This window comes from Taudactylus pleione, unplaced genomic scaffold (genome assembly GCF_031769625.1).
Source record: "Taudactylus pleione unplaced genomic scaffold, aTauple2 ptg000142l, whole genome shotgun sequence".
NCBI classification, from domain to species: Eukaryota; Metazoa; Chordata; class Amphibia; order Anura; family Myobatrachidae; genus Taudactylus; species Taudactylus pleione.
The window spans coordinates 216214-229229 of NW_028284544.1; positions in this window are offsets into that span (position 1 = coordinate 216214).

Sequence of the window (13016 nt, forward strand, 5' to 3'; positions counted from 1 at the left end):
TGTTTAGTACACACACAGGGGTATTCAATAGGAAACGTAAACCTCGCTGTCGAAGTTTACGCTCCATATCGGAGCTTTTACCTGTGAAAAAGTATCGCGCGCTTATCCCCGTATTCAATTTGAAAGCTGCAAATGAAAGTTGGGGTTTTAAATAGCCGCGGCAGGTGTTTTTTTTCCGACAAGTGATGCAGAAGAGCACTTAGGTTATTTTTTTCGTTTTTTTAAGTGGTCCCATCAAATTTGGGGTACATGAAAATGGGTACTAGCATATTGTTATGTCCCTAAAGTAATTTTTTTAAAATTCTGCAACTATGCACCTGCCGCTAAAAATCTATTCTAGTGTACACCTGCCGCATACTTACAGAATAGCCCTGAACCTATTTCCCTATTGTTAAACACTTTTTTCCTTATTTTTTTTTTTTCACCCCAATTTTTAAATACATTTTTTGGGGTGTCCCTATTTTTTTAAAAAACTTTTTTTGACACAGTTATTTTTAAAATGTCATTCCCAGGGGTGCAGGCTATTTTTTTTAAGCCTGCACCCCTAAACCCCAATTATGCACTTTTTTTCGCCACCTATTCAGTGGTGAAAAGTTATTCCCATTTTTTTTCAAAGACTTTTCGAACCTGCGAAAAGTCTTTGAAATTGAATACGGTGTAAAACCAAAACCTGCGAAAATGACGTCATCGGTGCGAAAACATCACAAAAACTGAGTATTCGCTCCATATTGAATACCCCTAACAGAGAAGATAAAGGTGGTATAAGTACTGTACAGTACCTACATAAATAATGGCATAAGACACCACACAAATATGTTACAGTATCTTACCCTTTATTTAGTCTGTTTAACAGTCCCCGATACATCTTTTATAATTTTTTAAGACTATATATATCACCAATTTATGTAAACCATTTTACATAAAAATGAACTAATAAGTTATACTTTAATTATTTATGTGATCAGTGCATCACATTACTATCTTTGGCCCTCATTCAGAGCCACTTGCTATTTGCGGTCGTTCGTTCTAAAACAAGGGGTGGCTATTCAAATGAACCGTTCGCTGTTTGCGGTCTGTTCACGCCTCTATGTCTGAACGAGCGAACAAAACTTGCGTTCGTTTTTTGAAAAAATACGCCCCCTGGCCGCTCGCATCCTATGTCATGTCCGCTATTTATTAGATTAATCGAGTACATCTACCAGCGTATGAACTGCTCGCTATTCTTGGGGCTGGTGTTTGCTACCACAATTTTGCGAGCAGTTCTGACTATAAAATAACCCAGTGACGTGGTCAATGATGCTGCTGTTTTAATTATGCACACCCATAAAACGCCCGTTTTAACCTTTAAGCACGCCTGCGTTCTGATTTCCACTCCCCGTTTTCAAGCACCTTCCCCTGTTACCACCCACATACGCCTCTTTCTGTCAATCAAATTAGCAGGCATTCGCTATTTTGCGAGCACATGAATTTCGGCCGCACTGACTGTTTAGCGCATGCGTATAACGATCCATACGCATGCGCAGTTGGGCAAACATCGCTCGGAACGAACGAGTGGCCGCTTACGAGCGGCTCTGAATCAGGCCCTTTGTTCTTTGATACCAAGAATAACATTGATAAACCAGAAAATTATAATTTACAAATGAAAATCCTCAATATGAGAATGACATCCAAAAAGATCCATATGACACTACAGATATGAATACATTAACTGAGTAGCATGTTGAGATAATACCAATGCCCTTAAAATTATTTATATTGTATAAATATGTAGAAAAAATAATTTTATGTATTGCCCTTGGAGATTTGTTTTTTATTGTAATACATAAAAGTGTGTACACTCTCAAGATTACTGTAGCTTTCATTGTTAAGTCAATATCATAGACTGGTAAGGACCCATAGTACAGCGTGGAATGTAAAATAATGATAGTAACTCTTACCTCCTCTTGGCTAGATGCACTGACTTCTTTTGCAGATGTATATGGTCAGAGCTGTCCAGGCTCCACTTCTGTCCATGGGCATGTGGCTGCAGTAACAGCAGTAAATTATTTAAAATAGTTTACTGCTGTGATAATATATACATTATAATTATCATATGAGACAACTTTTAAAAATGTTTGGACATGTTATCGTTACACCTATTCACCATGTGCTTGAAAAATGGAAAAATGCCATGCAGAGGCATGGTTAGCTAGCACCAGCAACCACAGCCAGAACATACATATAACATCTTGCAGTTCTAAGAGTCGTAGTATATAACTACTCACTGTTGCTTGTTTCTGCTCTAATCTACCACTCTTTTCTGCACAACTGGTTCTCAGATTCCAAGTCTTTAGATCTGGAAAGCTGTGATATCTGGAGATATACAGATTAGGGTTACTACAGGCAGTGGCTGATTTTGCCTAGGGGCTGTGAGGCAGCAGCCCCCCAGCAAAATCCACCACCTTAGTGAAGACAGTGCAGTCCGTGACTGCACTGGCTACACTGTGACTGGCAGTGGCTTCCTATTGGAAGTGTCACCTGCCAATCACATATACAACAGGCAGCCCCAGGGGGAGTTGTATCCTCCCCCTGACACTGCCAGTCTCAGCTGCTATTAGCAGAGAGCGGCTTCCTAAAAGTCACTACTCTGCCTTTTCACCAGCCCTAACTGGCTCCTTGGGGCTGCAGACAATGCAGCCCTTTGAAAGCCAGCGGTACATGCGCATGCGCGGCTCCCTCCGCCACTATTGCACATGTGCCAGTCCCGGCACCTTACAGATCGATTGCACAGGTGCCGCAATCCAGTATGAGCCGCCGCAGACTATAGGTAAACTACACTGGATACCTAATAAACTCACAGGCCATTTCCACTTTTATAGCAGTTACTACATTTATAGTAGTTACCCAGAAGTAACAGCTACTCTTGGGATTGACCCCAGCACCAGGGCCGTAGCTAGGGTAGTGTGGCCCGTGCCATCGCACAGGGCACCACAGGACAGGAGGCGCTGTTTGGTCCTGTCAAATTTCTGTTTATTAACATTCTTGCTTGTAGCTTCCTCTTATTTTATCCCCAGCATTTCCTGGCCTCTCCTATCTCTTTCCTCGCCCTTACCCATGGCCCTTTTTTGGGTGCATTACGTCCCTTTGAAAAATGAGGGGGGCGCCAATGCTCTTTCTAGCACAGGGCACCAAAAAGTCTAGTTACAGCTCTACCCAGCACTAAAACAGTTGATTTCCCACAGCTTGTGCTGCTCCATGTCAAGTGGCACATATGTGCATTAGTGGTATAATGCTAGCTTGGTATACTTTGAGCTGTAACTGCTGTGGTATAGCCTTTCTTAAAATAGTGGCAGCTTTTAGGAAACAAATATTACATGGATAATTTAGAGAGATTGATAATCCAAATTCACATAACTACCTAGCTGCCTACTCCAAATAAAAGTATTTTTTCATTCTAACAGGTTTATTTATTAATGTATAGGGCTTTAAATATATTGCCCCTTATCACTCAATGCTGGATTAACAGGTCAGCCAGGATGGGGACCTCACACACGGGGGAGCCCCCACATATAGTTAAATCACCAGTGTAGCACCCACTGTGGCATATGTGAACTGGGGAGGGGGCTATGTGGTATAATGTGTACTGGGGGGGCATTACACTGTGTTTAATAGATTTGTGGTTCTGGGAGTAGTTACACATTATCCTTTCTAATAACAGTATATAGTTATGTGATGGTTAGGGATATATGATAGATGTCGAGATACAGACGCCTATCATAATCCCGATGTCAGAACCCAGGATGACTCGGACCTGAATGAGGTAAGTCCGGGGCGCCCATCCTCTTAGCTGTGGGGTGGAGGGTTAGTTTTAGGGCACCCCGGAGTGATTTAGGGTTAGGCACCCCCCAGGGTTAGGCTAGGGGGAAGGTTAGGGTTAGTTTTAGGCACCCCTGGGGGGAGGTTAGGGTTAGGCACTAAGGGGGGGGCAGTTAGGGTTAGGCACCCCTAAGGGAGAGTTAGGGGGTTGAATGGAGGGTTAGGTTACTTACCTGACGCTGTCAAGATTTCCTACCTTCGGCCAGATGCTGTCGGGATTTGAACCAGCCCCATTTCAATCCAATTCCCTAATATCTCAAACATATAATATTGACAATTTTGTTGGTAGAAGACCCCACAAGTTAGTTGCCCTGTGGCCCCACAAACTTTAAACAAGCCCTATTATCACAGCTATAGAAAATTAGTTATTGTGACAATTCACTAAGAAAATGTAGCCAGGGTACTTTGTGACACTCAGATCCCAGTGATGCTGGCTGACAGCATTAAGAATAAATTTAATTTGGCGGCTAGTCTAGATGCATATGTGCATGCATGACCTGACCTTGCTGGTGTATCCATGTGCAGTGGACTTTAAGCCACTGCACATGGGTTTCCACTTTTGTAAAAAAAATGAAAAAGTGCTTAAAAATTGATTATAAAATATATATTAAAAATCCTTTTATATAAATAAATGAAGCAGATACAGAGTACCGATATTATTCATGCTGTAAAAGCTGATTAAACAAGCTAATTGAACAATAATGTTTGTGCCATAACAAGTCCATTAAACTCATATACAGAGATCTATACCCACCAGTCCCTTAATAGCAGATAAACCCAGGGGGGGTTTCTGTCTGCCTGGAAACCCCCCTCCCCAGCCAACACCATGGGCGGAATTCAATTGATTTTGCGGCCCGCATCTCCCGTCTAAAGTGACAGGAGATCGCGGGCCGCTTTTCAATTGTGCCAGCGTTTCACGCTGATCGCACCCAAAGTGGTCGGGTTTAGCCGCGTAAAACAGCTAACCCCGACCAAAGTGCTGGGCAATCGTGAAAAGTGCCATTTGGGCACCCAAACACGACACTTTTTGCTGATTTCAGCCCGCACCCCTCTGGGGCTGCGAGCTGAAATTGAGCGCTAGCAGCTGATCGCACCCAACAGGAGCAACAATAGAATAGCTCCGTCGGGTGCGAAGGGGGGAATAATCAATTGAATTCCGCCCCATAACCACAATAGAAATAGTAATATAATAGAATGTTACTAGTGCTGCATGTTGTTCTCAGTATCACAAATGAAATAATTATCATCACCTGTGGATCTTTTAAAATGTGTCAGCCCTTAATAAATACACCTGTGCACCAACTAGAAGATGTGGAAAACATGCACTTTTAGGGGTGCACTGCTATAGACCATCTATAGGGTTTACTATTAATACTGCACAATAATACACTATCCAGTAAATAAAGAGACCTATATGTAGATATATGTCCAGGGCAGTGCTAGGTTATTCTGCTGCTCGCCCAGACCCTTGACTTGCCCCAATGCTCTGGAATGGTGCCCACATCTGACATAAAAACATTCAGCTCAAGCAGGATGATCCTACTGCCGCATCTAATGGCTTACTGTGATTGCTGGTTCTGTAAATGCTGGAACTAAGACACATAATACACTTTGTATGTAACATATTAATGTCGCGGCCAGGGTTTCTCGGCATGGTGGTCACCAGTTATTACCTGTGAGGTCATTGTGGTGAGGGGCAGTGGTGCTGGTGTTTGGCGAGGGGCATTGGCTGTGCATGGTTCTGTGCGGGCACATTGTCACTAGGCCTGGTGAGGCCTGGCGGTGCTTCCATTCCATTTGGCAAGGGCGCCTCCATCTTGCCTGTGGCCATGTGATTCAAGCTGTCCAATCCTGGTAAGTCATGTGTTCTTTCAAGCCAGTCACAGCGTGACAACAGGTTTTTAGGAAGGTCTAGAGCCTTCCTTCCATGCCAGTGCAACGTGTTTCTCAGCTGCAGCTGAGAGAGAGTACCTGTGCCTTACCTGCCTCCATGGAAGCGCTACTAGCCTGAACCTTGCCTGCTCCAACAAGTTGGACTTACCCTGCACCCTCCATTTACCTTTTCCCCTTCCTGAGTACCTGAACCTGCTGTTTCCCTGCACCTTGCCTCCACTTACACCCAGCTGGACTTCATTATCTCTGTCTGCATTCAGTTACAGCTCACCATACCTGCATACTGGACTGTTCCTGCCTGTCACTAATTGGACATTCTCCCATTTACCTCACTACCATTATCAAGTGCACTTTAGTGCTATACCTGGACTTTTTCGTTTGCCATACCCATGTCTTCTAAGCCACTTATTAAAAACTCCACTTTTTCATTTAAATCTGCTTCTGTGTCTGCTCCTATTACCACCCCAGGTCCACAACAAAATCAGAACCTCACAGTTTGCACTGGCCCCATGGATCCGGCCACGGAACAGGAGTCTGGAGTGGATTTATTCTGCTGTATTGCTGGCCATTTAGAAAACCTGGAAGCTATGCAGCATCAAATGGCTCAGTTTCTATAGGAGATGTCTAAATGACAAGATAATCTGCAAACCTCTTTAATCACCCCTGGGGTATCAGCAACTACACCCATCGTCTACATCTTCCTATGCCAAGCAAATTTGACTGCAATCCTAAACTCTGTCGTGGTTTCTTATATCAGTGTGATACACACTTTACATTACAGCCTGATAACTTTCCCACTGCTAGAACTAAAGTGGCATATATTGTGTCTTTGTTGTCCGGCTCGGCTTTGGATTGGGCCTCCCCACTCTGGGAGCATTCAGACTCGCTGCTGGATACCTATACAGACTTTGTATCATCATTCAGGAGGATTTTCGATGAACCTGGATGCACTGTGTCAGCATCGTCCAGTATCATGACCCTGAGACAAGGAACCTGACCTATCAGCCAATATGCCATACAGTTTCAAATCTTGGCATCAGAGCTTAAGTGGAATGAGGAGGCCCTCACCTCAGCCTTTTGGCATGGCCTTTCTGACCAACTAAAAGATGATCTGATCACTCGTGAGCTTCCCACTAATTTAAATGATATGATCTCACTCTGCAAAAAAATTGACCTACGCTTCAGAGAACGTCAGGCTGAAAAGCACAGAACTGACCGGCAAAGGTAATTTACGCCTTCCTTGCCTACCCGTCCACCCCATCCTCCTATAAATGAGGAGCCTATGCAGGTGAACCAAACCCATCTCTCCAAAGAGGAACGTCAGAGAAGGATGCTAAAAAACCTCTGTCTATACTGCGGAGATTCGGGTCACCTGGTGTCCTCCTGCTCCCGTAATTTGGGAAATGCCCATTCCTAACTGACCCTGGGGACATCAAGTTAGGAGTTATGAGCCCAACCCCAAATAGTAAAGATTTAAAAATTTCCTTAGCCTTGGATCTCAAGCCTAACCCTGTCTTCGTTCCTGCTCTATTAGACTCTGGAGCAGCCGGAAACTTCATGACTTCCATCGTAGTTGATAAACTACAGATTTCTTGTTCATCTCTCAATCACGCAATTTCCCTGACTTCTGTAGATGGACGGCCTCTAGCTAAAGGAGTGGTCACCAAGGAAACTCAAGCAGTATTAGTCCGTGTTGGGGCACTTCACTCCGAGTCTTTAAAGTTCTTAGTGATACCTGAGGCTTCCCAAGAAATCATTTTAGGACTACCCAGGTTACGCCAGCATAATCCCAGGATAGACTGGTGTTCATTGCAGATTCTTTCATAGGGAACTGACTGTCAGAAATCCTGTCCTCCCAAGATACGACCTGTAAGAAAGACAGCTTCGTTAATATCTCCAGCTATTCCCGAGGAGTACCAGATGTTCTCTGATGTTTTTTCCGAACAACAGGCGAATGTCTTACCCCCCCCACAGAGAATGGGACTGTCCAATCGAGCTGCTGCCTGAAAAGATGCCACCTCGTGGTCGCACCTATCCTCTATCCTTGCCTGAAACTCAAGCCATGTCTGAATACATCCAGGACAACCTAGCGAAAGGGTTTATTCATCCTTCCACCTCTCCTGCCGGAGCTGGGTTCTTTTTCGTCGGCAAGAAGGATGGTGGCCTAAGACCTTGTATAGATTACTGGGGACTTAATGATATAACGATCAAGAATCGATATCCTCTTCCCCTGATCACAGAGTTGTTCGACAGAGTTAAGGGGTCCATCATATTCTCAAAGTTGGATCTGAGAGGGCCTTATAATCTCATCCGTATTCGTGCTGGTGATGAATGGAAAACCGCCTGTGATACTAGAGATGGACACTTTGAACACCTTGTGGTGCCCTTGGGTTGTGCAATGCCCCTGCCGTGTTTCAGGGCTTTGTTAATTAGATTTTTCGGGACTTGTTGTGCATCTCGGTTGTTGTTTACCTGGACGATATATTGATTTTTCCATCTTCTGTAGCAAAACATCATGAATATGTGAAGGAAGAATTGTCCCGTCTGAGAAAGAACCACCTTTACTGCAAACTGGAGAAATGTGTCTTTGGGGTACCCAGTGTGCCATTCCTTGGTTACATCATCTCTGGCTCCAGTCTAGAAATGGACCCCAAGAAGGTGCAGGCAATTTTGGATTGGTCCCGTCCTCAAACTTTGAAAGCCACCCGGAGATTGCTTGGGTTCGCCAACTACTATAGATGCTTTATTAAAGGATTTTCATCATTATTGGCTCCCATTACCGCTCTGACCCGAAAAGATGCTAATCCTGCCCTATGGTCACCCGAGGCAGAGACTGCCTTCCAGCTTTTAAAACAGGCGTTTATTTCTGCTCCCATCTTACGACAACCAGTTCTGGACAGGCCGTTTCTATTGGAAGTGGATGCATCATCAGAGGCCGTGGGTGCAGTTCTTTCCCAGCGTTATGAGGATAATCAAGTTCACCCCTGTGGGTTTTTCTCCAAGAAATTTTCTCCTGCCAAAAGAAATTATGCTATTGGTGAACAAGAACACTTGGCAGTGAAGTTGGCATTAAAAGAATGGAGATAGCTGCTGGAAGGGGCCAAGTTTCCCTTCACTGTCTTCACGGACCATAGAAATCTCCTCTTCCTCAAGAATCTTCAGTGCGTGGTCCTCATTTGGCCCGATAGGCAATATTTTTTGCTTGGTTCCAGTTCACCCTGACCTTCCGGTCTGGAGCCCTTAATCAAAAGGCAGATGCTCTGTCCAGATCTCTCCTCTGTGATGAAAAATTGGAGAATCAACAAAATAGCCCTGTTTTGGAGACAAGAGTGTTTGCCACCTTACAGTTACAGCCTCCTACTGCGAATTCCTTTGTGGCCCTGGAGTTAAGGAAGCAGCTCCTCACCTGGGCTCATTCCTCTCACTTTGCAGGTCACTCAGGTACCCAGAAGACCTTGGAATTTTTAAAGAGAGGCTATTGGTGGCCATCTATGAAAGCAGACATGTCGGAGTTCATTTCTTCATGTTCTTCGTGTGCCCAGCCTAATCTTCATGTCAGGCTCCAGCTGGTGAGTTGTTGCCACTACCTATTCCATCACGTCCATGGATGCATCTGTCCATGGAATTCGTCACAGATCTGCCGAACTCTCAAGGGTTCACTACCATCTGGGTTGTAGTAGACCGATTCTCTAAAATGGTCAATTACATACCACTAAAGATATTGCCTTCTGCTCCTGACTTGGCTCACTTGTTTGTTCAACATATTTTCCGTCTCCATGGTCTTCCTGCTGAGATACTCTCTGACCGTGGTGTTCAGTTCACAGCAAACTTTTGGAGAGCCTTATGTTCTGTATTGCAAGTGAAGAAAAATATTTCTATGGCTTATTACCCACAAAGCAATGGTTCCACTGAGAGGGTTAATCAAGACCTTGAGACCTCCCTGAGGATTTTTATGACATCTTCCCAAGACAATTGGTCTGTATTGCTGCCATGGGCTGAATTTGCACATAATGCCTCCTATCACTCTTCCACGAACCAAAGTCCATTCCAAGTGGTCTATGGACGTTATCCTAGGGTTCCCAAATTTCAAAGCCTGCCCGTCTTTGATGTTCCAGCTGTAGAAGACACTGTACAGAAATTTGCATCAATTTGGTCTCAAGTTCATGCTGACCTGGAGAAGGCATCCTCCCGTTACAAATTTCAAGCTGATATGAAGTGTAGGAAAGTACCACGTATGCAAGTTGGAGACCAAGTCTGGTTGTCCACCCGGAACCTACGGCTTAGAGTACCATCTATGAAATTTGCTCCATGCTTCATCGGGCCCTTCTCCATCATAGAAATCATTAACCCCATGGCTTATCACCTTCAGTTACCCCCTTATCTGAAAATTCCCAATACCTTTCATGTCTCCCTGCTTAAACCCCTGGTGCTGAACAAATTCCACAGAGTCCTGCCTGCTTCTACCCATGTCCAGACTGAAAGGGGCGTGGAGTTTGAGGTCTCCCAGGTCTTGGATTCTCATCTCCACAAAGGACATTTGCAGTACCTGTTGGATTGGAAGGGCTATGGCCCAGAGAAACATTGTTGGACCGATGCCCGAGATATCCATACTCCTGCACTCATCAAGAGGTTCCATGCTGCCCATCCAGAGAAGCTTGGTGAGTGTCCTGAGGCCACCCTTAAGGGGGGGTACTGTCACGGCCAGGGTTTCTCGGCATGGTGGTCACCGGGTATTACCTGTGAGGTCATTGTGGCGAGGGGTGTCTGGCAGTGGTGCTGGTGTTTGGCAAGGGGCATTGGCTGTGCATGGTTCTGTGTGGGCACATTGTCACTAGGCCTGGTGAGGCCTGGCGGTTCTTCCATTCCATTTGGCAAGGGCGCCTCCATCTTGCCTGTGGCCATGTGATTCAAGCTGTCCAATCCTGGTAGGTCATGTGTTCTTTCCAGCCAGCCACAGCACAGCAACGGGTATTTGGGAAGGTCTGGAGACTTCCTTCCATGCCAGTGCAACGTATTTCTCAGCTGCGGCTGAGAAAGAGTACCTGTGCCTTACCTGCCTCCTTTGAAGCGCTACTAGCCTGAACCTTGCCTGCTCAAACCTGCTGGACTTACCCTGCACCCTCCATTTACCTTTTCCCCTGCCTGAGTACCTGAACCTGCTGTTTCCCTGCACCTTGCCTCCACTTACACCTAGCTGGACTTCATTACCTCTGTCTTAATTCAGTTACAGCTCACCATACCTGCATACTGGACTGTTCCTGCCTGTCACTATTTGGACATTCTCCCATTTACCTCACTACTGTTATCAAGTGCACTTTAGTGCTATACCTGGACTTTTTCATTTGCCATTCCCATGTCTTCTAAGCCACTTATTAAAAACTCCACTTTTTCATTTAAATCTGCTTCTGTGTCTGCTCCTATCACCACCCCGGGTCCAAAACAAAATGAGAACCTCACAATTAATGCTGGATAAGTGCTAGTTATGCCCTCTTCATGGACTGGCCACACTCACTCTAAAATCAAGCATTTGGAAACCCTCCTCTAGAAATCCTGCATTTGCCACTGAATAGGGGAATTAAACAGAGAACTGTTAATATTTATTCAGTAACAAGCTAAAGAAACTCTAATACAGAGTACATTATCACTTACACTGTAACAAGCTGATTAAAGACTTATACATATTATCACTACAGTGATACCCTACCAGGTAAAGTATAAGGTGTTGTGTGTGGTTTCCTAATCTTACCAGAACTCAATGAGCCTCTTGGTTTTTCTTGGTGGGTCAGAGAGGTAAGGAGGATGCTTCTAGCATAGAAAGTTACCACTGTAGGTTTCAAGTTAGCAATATGATTTATTACAGAAATATAATACAAGTTTGACAACATCATTGCAATCTGTAATGTTACCAGTTATGCGTTAACAAGTAAATCACATTTCCAATAAAATGTATATTTTATTATACTGGAATGACCAGTATAAACCAGTAAATGACAGCAATCGTGCGAGACTGGGGATTCTAAATGGTTAGTTCAACAAGTACACATATTCAAGAAACCTGCCGTGCATCTGTTCACATTAAATATGGTTTAACCCAACACAACTTTTAAAATAATCAAGGACATTGCAACAATGTATCAGATGTACACATTACAATTTACCCTTTAGCTATATTCATAACTAAATATCCCTATTTACCTAAATATATTTACTGCATGCATGTAAATAATTGTCGATAATAAAGTCCAGCTATTTCTGTAGAGATGGTGCACTTTACAAAATTACTTTAGTTGGTACCAACTTGGTCATAAGTGTTATTTAAATCCTTTATAATCCTTCCTGAGCCTGTGGTAAGTTTTCTCTGTCTGTGATAATGTGCAATTTATTGGATGGCTAATTGACAAGTATGGCTTAGATAGGTTTGGGCTAAATGTTATAATGGCTTTCTTAATTGAACTGGTCAACTTTAAGATGCCTAGTGGCTTCTGAGACTAATACATTTCTTGTACAGTGGCTAATCTACAATTTCAACTGAACTATGCCTGTATGCACTAAATAACTTTGTATAAAAAGTCTCCATAATGAGGACTGTGGCAAGCACTGTGGTTTCCTTTATTCTTCTTCCTGTCTCATAGTAGAAATATATCTCCCGACACTATAGTTGGATGTGTAGAGGGAAAGCTTGGGGCTGGGGATGATGTTTGGTGTACAGACTTCTCATATGGGAGCTCTGAATCCTCAGGTGCTGTGATCATTCCCATCCTATCTCACAGAAGTTTCTCTGCCACACTTTGATGGCTGTTAGCATCAGAGGAGGAGATATTGGGAGGCTCTCCTTAATACAGCCGTATCTCTTAATCTGCCCTCAACTCTACCCAACTGAGGGGAGCCACGTCTCCTGGTTCTACCTCTTCCAGACAGATGTGGAGAGGAGGCCAGCTCTAAGTGCACTACTCCACCAAATTCCACCTCTGTCATCTGACTGCCATCAATCAAATGCGGTTCTCTACACTCACTGCAGCCAGTTACCGTAGGGACATATACCAGCTCCCCGATGCAGGCCCCCTCCCTTCAGACCACTGTTATCCAGTAGTATCTTAAAACAATGTACAATATAATATTTCCCCAAAAAAAATTCTGATACAATTGTAAGGGTTTCTTCTCTTAGAGGAACAAATATTGGAAAGAGATTTCTTCATAGAAGGGTCAACTGGCTATATTATTCATACCCATATATCACAATGTATACAATAAATTACATGCTTCATGCA